Source organism: Anoplophora glabripennis, unplaced genomic scaffold (assembly GCF_000390285.2).
Source record: "Anoplophora glabripennis isolate ALB-LARVAE unplaced genomic scaffold, Agla_2.0 scaffold56, whole genome shotgun sequence".
NCBI classification, from domain to species: domain Eukaryota; kingdom Metazoa; phylum Arthropoda; class Insecta; order Coleoptera; family Cerambycidae; genus Anoplophora; species Anoplophora glabripennis.
The window spans coordinates 1,661,709-1,670,201 of record NW_019416232.1 but is presented as its reverse complement, the minus strand read 5'-3'; the positions used below and the strand labels follow the sequence as shown (position 1 = coordinate 1,670,201).

The 8,493-nt window shown below is 30.6% G+C and overlaps 1 protein-coding gene across 3 annotated transcripts in view; it reads left to right on the top strand.

The window, feature by feature from the left end:
* The window catches only part of LOC108903654 (fasciclin-2), a 530,484-nt gene that overhangs the window by 7,413 nt on the left and 514,578 nt on the right, over positions 1-8,493 (top strand). The gene's annotated exons all lie outside the window — the stretch shown is intronic.

Sequence of the window (8,493 nt, the reverse complement as noted above, 5' to 3'; positions counted from 1 at the left end):
TATATATATATACATGGTGTCTTGAGTCGCACAAGCCAAGTACCTGCAGAAAGAATTCTTCAAAATAAGAAAAATAATTTCCGTAAACATGAGCTTACAGGGTATTTAAGTTGAAAATACTTGTAAACGTTTTTTTTTATATTTTCAAAACGCTTAAAGAAGACATGAAAATTTACACATTTATTTCACTTTTTTATTTATAGGACAAAATGACAATTACGAAACATAATTAGGCCTACTCGGGGGCGGATAAAATTGGGCCTATGTAAAATTTGGCTCCATTTTCTAGGTGTGACATTTTTTCCCTTATATTATTAAAAAAATTGGATTGTTAGATGACGAAAACAAAATATGATTAAGGACATTATTTTTTATCTACCTACCAAGTTAATTGCAAAATAATAAAACTTTGAAAACTGAAAATAAATTTCGATATTTCGTGACTAAACAAAACGAGCTTTTAGAACTTTTATCTGATAAAGAAAGAACAATTAAAATCATTAAATTGACAATTATTATTAAAAAATCGTGTCGTAGCATATCAGATTATTAGGTACCTAGGTATAATTTTTTTTCTTCAGGATGTTACTTTGCAGAATATAATATTTATCCCCATTTTCAAAGAATTAATATATAAAAAAATATTAATTAAAAATTCTTATAAGGGTAAGGCAAAAAATATGTAAATATTCTCTTCAATTGGAGATATTTACACAGTCACTCTTAATAGGTGTTAGTAGACGCTTTGCTGCGATAACCTAATGTATATTTTTTATAATAATTTATATTTAATATTAATATTAATATTAATATTTATTTACAAATATCATTCAGTACCTACTACCTTTTACTAGTGTTTTTTTCAATTATTTTACTCATTTTTTTGTTCGTATTTACTTACTTTAGCCATGAAAATTGCTTGGTGTCCTGATCTATGAATTTATTTTCTTTATACTTATATATTTTTATTAAATGGTATTTCAAACCTTTCAGTTATTGTAGTTGTCTAGACTAGGTATAGATTCTCCGACCGAAAACCAACAAGAAATTTGCAATTTAAATTATTGCAGCTATTCGAACGCTTTGTTTTTAAATCTATTATTTTATGATTTTGTATTCATAAAACAGCACTTTATAATTTCCCTTTTCAAGAGAATGGGTGCAAGATATGAATGCTGAAAACTTTATCTTGCCTCAAACAAATAGGTATTCGTTCTCTCGACTAAAAGTGAACAATTTGTGCTTACCGCATTCACATGAAAGCCCATATTTTTCATTTAAATTTTCGCAATATTGTACTAACATTTTAAATACAAAACAAGAATTGATTATGTGTACTTCTTTATAAGTTTATATTAGATTTTATATGGGACTCATGAATAAAATATGAACTGAGATATTTTACTATAGATACTTATTGGATTAAAATTCCATTAGGTAACTTTTTAAGAAATACTTAATGAAATTATCGTATACTGTTTAAGAAGCAGGCATCGTAATTTAATCTCGACTAAAGACATTTTAAACTATAGCGAACATAGTGGAACAATTTGAATCACAAAATTCATTACCTGCTTTAATTTTCCAGAGATGCGAAAATAAAATACGTTGATGACTAATACATAATAGGTACCTACCTAGTATGATTAATCCACAACTCTATGGCTGGAAAATAGTTAGGACGGTATAGACTAAGAGCCGGATAGGAAAATTTTCCTAATCATTTTAGGCACCGTAAGAGTCTATGACTTAAATACTACAACCCAAAAGAAAAAATGACTATGTCGTCAATTCTCCGTGGCACATGGGTTGTCAGCGGAAAATCAAACTTTCCAATTTTGGGCCGGGTAAATTAATTAAATAGAAATTGACGGCATTTCGACCCAAGACAGATATTAGAAAAATAAGACATAAAAACCTTATTCCGGTTCAGGAAAGAATAAAAAAAATTTTCATTTTCCAAATATTTTCACTAATGTAAAAATTATAGAAAACTGTACGGCGCGGCGTGCCTGATTTTAAATAATGATATTTATTTGAAAGTTATATTTTATTATGCCGTACAAATGCACTGACTCTAAGGACTTTTAACCCTTGCCCAACCCTTATCTTTTACGTAGAATAAGGAAAATTATTAGAGGCACCCTAAAATTAAAAAATTTAGAAAGAGCTATATAAAACTATACCTCAACTCATTATGCCGTACATTTTTTATGGCACATGAGGTAGGGAAATGAATTTTCCGCTCAAGGGGTGGCTATTTTAGTGTAAAGTTCCTGTACGGCATTTGTGCCCTTTTCGAATTCATTAAAAATTAACTATTAAAAAAATATTGCCGTATAAATATCGTGGCACTAAAAGGAAAAAAGGCCCCAGACTTCCAAAAAAACGTTTGCATATAACTACAATTGAATCGGTGAGTGAAAGAAAAATACATCTCCAAAATAACCATTTAGAGAAAAACAAAAAAAACTGTTTTAAAGGAGAGTTATAGGTTATTCGGCCGAGTTATGTATTGTAAAGTTATAAAATTTATGTTAACTAATAATAATACGTACATAAATTTAAAAAAATAATAATACAAAAAAAGATATATGAAAAAAAACAACTTGCAGTTATACTGTTCTTTCACTCAATTAAAAAAAAAATGCTTCAAAAATTATTTTTTTATAGCTTTATTGATCATTTAACAAACTTATTTGTAATTTTCATTCATACTCTTGATTTTTTACTTTCCAAGAAGTAATATGGTAGTAAAATTCAAGGGTTTCATCAAAACAGTAGGGTATAAATTTCTTCAAATCTTTTTTTCGTTAATAGGAACAGCTTCTGCGTACGCCTTTTCTAATGGTAATTGTGGATTGGCATTAGGTTTGATTAGTTTAAAAGTCTGCGACATAACGCCACCTATGAAGTCACTTGTAGTAACATATCCTGGAGTATCACTAATGTATGTAAACTGGCTATATTGCGAAATGGTAAAATTAACTTTTTGTGGATCAGTTGACTTGGAAGTTTTTTTATAATATTGTGGCCACCAGTTCTTAAAATCAATGATATCCTTATAACTTATAGTCGTAAGTGTAAATGGCAACACCTTTCGGGAACTTAGTATCATTTTCTCATATTCTTTGGGAAGATATATGCGATCAGCTTTTCTTATCACCATTTTAACGCTTCCGAAAGGGTTCAGGGCAAAAAGGAATGGTCACGAACAGGAAAGAAATGAACAATTTTCGTAAAACGCTTTGTAGCTGTGAGTCATTAAAAATCGTACCATTGTGTTGTTGCGATTTTGCCCAGGACATCCGCCGCAAAATAGGTAAAACTCCTTAACTTATGATGGTATATTGTTTTCTATATAATGCAAAAGAAAACTGGACTGACTTCATCAGGACCTTTATGAGCCTCACCTTCGTGGTACAAGTAAAAATGCCCTTTATTGGTTTCTAAGTTATGGACTTGGAAAGCACAAATCCACAACTGACGAAAATAAAAAATGTCTTGGACGGGTATATTGGGCAAAGGTAGATTTTGCATATAATCAAAAGATAACCCACACACATCTTCTCTTTCTTTACATAATTTTGTTATGGCCTCAAGTTGCGAATACAACTTTTTGGCTTTACGCTTATGGACTATAAGTTCAGCAGCATGCACTCTATTTGCATTATCATTAAGATTGGCGTCTTTCAAAAATGTTCCTAAACGTTCACATTCGCTACAAACATCTCAAATTTGTATAAGTCTACGACACATTTATGGCGGGAGGGTGGAAGAACGGTACATGCGCCGCACTTGTACTGTTCTTTCACTCAGCCATAAATTAAATTGAATGCCGTCGGACGTAGGACGTTGGTCGATGTACTGTTCTTTCGATATGCGATAGGCCTATGGATTTTAAGCGGTTTGGCTATCTCAGTTAAAATTGCCATTTTTGGCACTTGTATTGTTTTTTCACTCACCGATTCAATTCTTGCAAAGTTTTTAATATGTGTACGTACATCTACAATTCAAGTTGTTTGTTTTGCCAAAATTTATTTTTTATTTTTCAATTATGCCGTATATATTTTGAATCCAATACAACAAATAAAATAAAATTGTTTGATGTACCTAGAATAACATAAAATTGTGAAATTAGTAATAATTTTTATCAGTTTTCTTTGAAAAATAATTTATTCAAAAAAAATAATTAATCGAACATGAGAATGATGAATTCTGTAAAAGTTCTAAAGTAATACTTACAATTGAATTTGCCGCTGAGGATCACAGCATTACTCTCCAACATTTCGAAAGGCCAATCGACGTTTACATTTTTATTGGTTTATCTACTTGGAATTTAGGAAATACTACGTTTTTTCATTTTATTGTTTATACAATTTATACATATATTATTTGTATATTCCGCGCAAATGTAACGGCAATATAATTTTTCATCATTACTTAACTCCCTTCATAATCTGCAATGAATGTCGTACATGAATTGTTAATTATTGAGTAAGTATAGTAAAATTGAGATTTTAAATTATTTAAATATTTTTTATAGCATTCAATGAATGTTCCATAAAAAAATGTACGGCGATATCATTTTTTATTATCATTTGATGTGTTAATGTTTTGGGGTAAATGCCGTACAGGAATATATAATTTCATAATTTAGTGAAAATGCCTTGGAAAATCCTACTAATTATGGAAAATCCTGAAATTAAAAATAGACGGCATCCACAATTTTGTTAATATTAACCCTTAAATAATTTAAAACGGTAATACAATTGAAAATATATAGTACTATACTAACTGTCAAATGGATTTTCCAAATTGCAAATATGATAAACAATTTTTTTATTCACGGCCAATTGTTTTTTCTAGTGCCAATAATTTTGTACGGCACTTTTGTATAAAGACTATAAAATTATGCCGTTCAGGAAATAATGAATTTACCCAAAGACAAATGGCGTTAACTTCAGAGCACTCACAATTATGTAATTAATTTTTTTTAGCCAAATATTTTGTGGGGCACTTATTTTTCATTATTTTAGGGCATAAGTAAAACTCTGAAATCGGTGCCGTGCATTTCTCGATAATTTTTTGGAATAGGGGTTGAAATGAAAAAAATTGCGTCAGGGTAGAAGCTCTTAGAGCCAATGCATTCGTACGGCATAGTAAAATATAACTTTCAAATAAATGCACTGAAAGAAATGCGTTTTATTCTTTATTAGAATTCTATATACCATTATAAGACCATTGTATACTATATGTGACAGTTAAACAGGTGAATATTGGATATAAAACGCGTATTGCTAGCACAGTTGTATAGTGACTATAAACCTTATTCTTTATTAAATTATTGTATAACTAGTATACAACGTTTTTTATACCCTTTACGAAATAATAGCAATAACTGTTATTAAAGTGTTCCATATCGTTATTAGAACATCTAGTACTGGTTATAAGTTTTATAATAATAAATGTATTAAACTGTTGTATACTCTGTATGAGTTAAAAACATATGTCATTAAGTTTTCAGAAATTTTATTGGATAACTGTAATTACAAGCTAAGGTTCTAATGTAAACATACATAAAACATACTTTTAAGCATTAAAAATGATGACAAATCGCTCCCAAAACTGTCCAGTTTATTTTCTTAGCAACGATGCACCCGTATTTTCTTGTATTACATGAGAATTTGCACTATAACTCTTCCACCTTAAGAATGAAGCATCCCCAGAAAGGTTGAGCTTCTTTCCATATAATTTTATTTCCTCTGGTTGATTGACTTTATACCCATGCTCTTCTTTGTCACCGTTAACCTTCTGTTCCTCCATCTTATGTAAAACTTAACATCAGCGATTTCTAATAGGACCTACAAAATAATAATTTTTAAGATTTAGACAAGATTTACATTTGAAAAAACAAAACAATTACAAGCCATAAAACAGTTAGATACTTACATAATAATTTTCCATTTCACACAACGCGATATGATCATGTATCCCACAAAACATGTGCATATACTGTCCATTTTCATCAAACTAGACGTGTGTAAGTCGATGCACAGCGGACTGTCGGAAATTTTACGATTGTTGTATTTTCTCTTCTTGAGTAAAGATAATAAAGACGTTGTGGTTTTGTGTGTTTATTTTGACAATGATTGAACATGTATGGACAATAAAAGTGGACTGTATAAGATAGTTGAGTACCGTTCTGCTTCATGCATAGCATGCTACTGAAATCTTAGAAGGGATGAGCTCGTGCGGCGAACCCTAAATCAGCGGCTGGAATAGCCAGGTTTCTTATTGAGTCGGCGCACTTCGCTCTCGGGTCTGACATATGATTATTATTACAAGACTATGAATATAACTTAACAACGATCATAACCGATTATGCACCGAGAGGTGACGATCACTTAACCATTATAAGATGCGTTTTACACGTTAAAAACGGAAACATATTCAGTATAAGAACGAATAATTCTGTTAATACAATTGTTATATACAAATTCGGATACTGGTCTTTATACAACAAATCTTCCCTACTATACAATTGGAATATAAAGTCTATAACACCTAATAATGTATAAGTAATTCATTATAACCTTTATTTCATAGATGCATAAGGTGTATTAAGCACCTTCCAGTTAAACTCATTGAATAATGAGTATGGAGATGATTGCTTTTTTTTAATAAAAGTTGTATATTTGTTATAAAAGTTTTAATATGCGCTATACACATTATTCTAGATAAATAGTTTAATAAGCCCATTTCTTTCAGTGTGTCTTTATCCGTACAGTTTTCTATAATTTTTACATTAGTGAAAATATTTGGAAAATGAAAATTTTTTGTTCTCTCCAGAACCGTTATTTTTGTACGGCATAAAGTTTTTATGTCTTATTTTTCTAACGCCTATCTTGAGTCGAAATGCCGTCAATTTCTATTTAATTAATTTACCCGACCCAAAATTGGAAAGTTTGATTTTCCGCTGACAACCCATGTGCCACGGAGAATTGACGACAGTGCTCAAATGTTTACTTTTAGGTTGTTGTATTTAAGTCATAGACTCTTAGTCTAGCAGCGTCTTGTCGGTATAGTAGTTATCGATCATTTCTGAAACTTGGTAAGTTGATAACAGCATATTCGGGAACAGTGTTTATCTTTTTCGCTCAATATTGAAGTAATCTATCCTTGGTTTTATATTACGTAGACGTATCGCTTTCTAGCACAGCACAGGGAAAAGATTAATAAAAGCTGATCAAATAAAAATGGACACTCGCCAAAAATAAGTGCTGGCTTATTGGGGTTCAGTATTCGGGTGTGGCTATAAAAATTCATTCAGTTTCCCAGAATGGAGTAAATCCGCATTTTATGAAACGTGACATGTGCCGTGTAATAGGAGTTTGTCCGAAATCGGTGATTGTATTTGCCGAAAGAATTACTTTGTGTGTACGGTGGGTAGGTGTTGAAAATAGAAGGAATTCGATAATACGTAGTAAGCCGTCGTAGAAACTGACGGAACGTTGTTGTATTTTGATACAGTGAGCGACTAAATTCAATAAAACAGGAGTTAATTTTGAGGTCACATTCAGTTGTTAATAGTCATTCGTTTGTGAATGATGACCTCATTGTTTTTTTTTCTGGCGACCCTCTTCTTATTCGTTGCTAATTTCGCAGGTCGTCTAATCGTCAAATTTCAATATATTGATATGAAAATCTATGAAAAACAAAATTTTATTAACCACTAATAAGAAAAACCAAAAATTATGGTGTCCAACAGTGAAAATTATGGAACTAAAGAAGTAAATTCATAATTTTAATTGTTTAATATTAAGTATTTGTTTTTTTATTAGTATGGTTAATAGAATTTTGTCCTTCACTATTTAAATAAATTTTATTCCACAAGATTGATATTTGAGGTTTCGACCTGTTGATGTTGTCAGTGAGACAATTAAACGATCTATCAAAGCAGCAATAAAAATGGGGGAGGGAATGGGGGGGTGGATTGCCATTAACAAAAACATCAGAATGTTTGATATCATCAATCAAAATCGAGGCGCTCGCTGTTTTTTAACGACGAGAATTACTACTGTTTTATATGGAATTCTATTATATTAATATACTGTACATTTATGTATGGTGGGATATAATGACATTTCTAATAATATGCTCTTTTAATATTTATATAAGGCGATAAGATACAATACACGTAAATAAAAAAATAACATACATTGAAACAGATTTGTTAATGCAATAAACGACACATATTCCTTAAAATAAAATATAATATATTTTTTTATATACCTACATATGTACTTACACATCTACATAGAAGATGTATTATTCAATTGCTGTATAGAAACAAAATAAATATACTTATACAGGGTGTGACCTACAACTCGTCGATGTTATACCTTTTGGGTATTCGGCTAACTCTGTGGAGAAGGGAGTGGTTTCTAGATGTTAACAGGGCGCCAGACAAATTTTCTATAGCCGCACAAA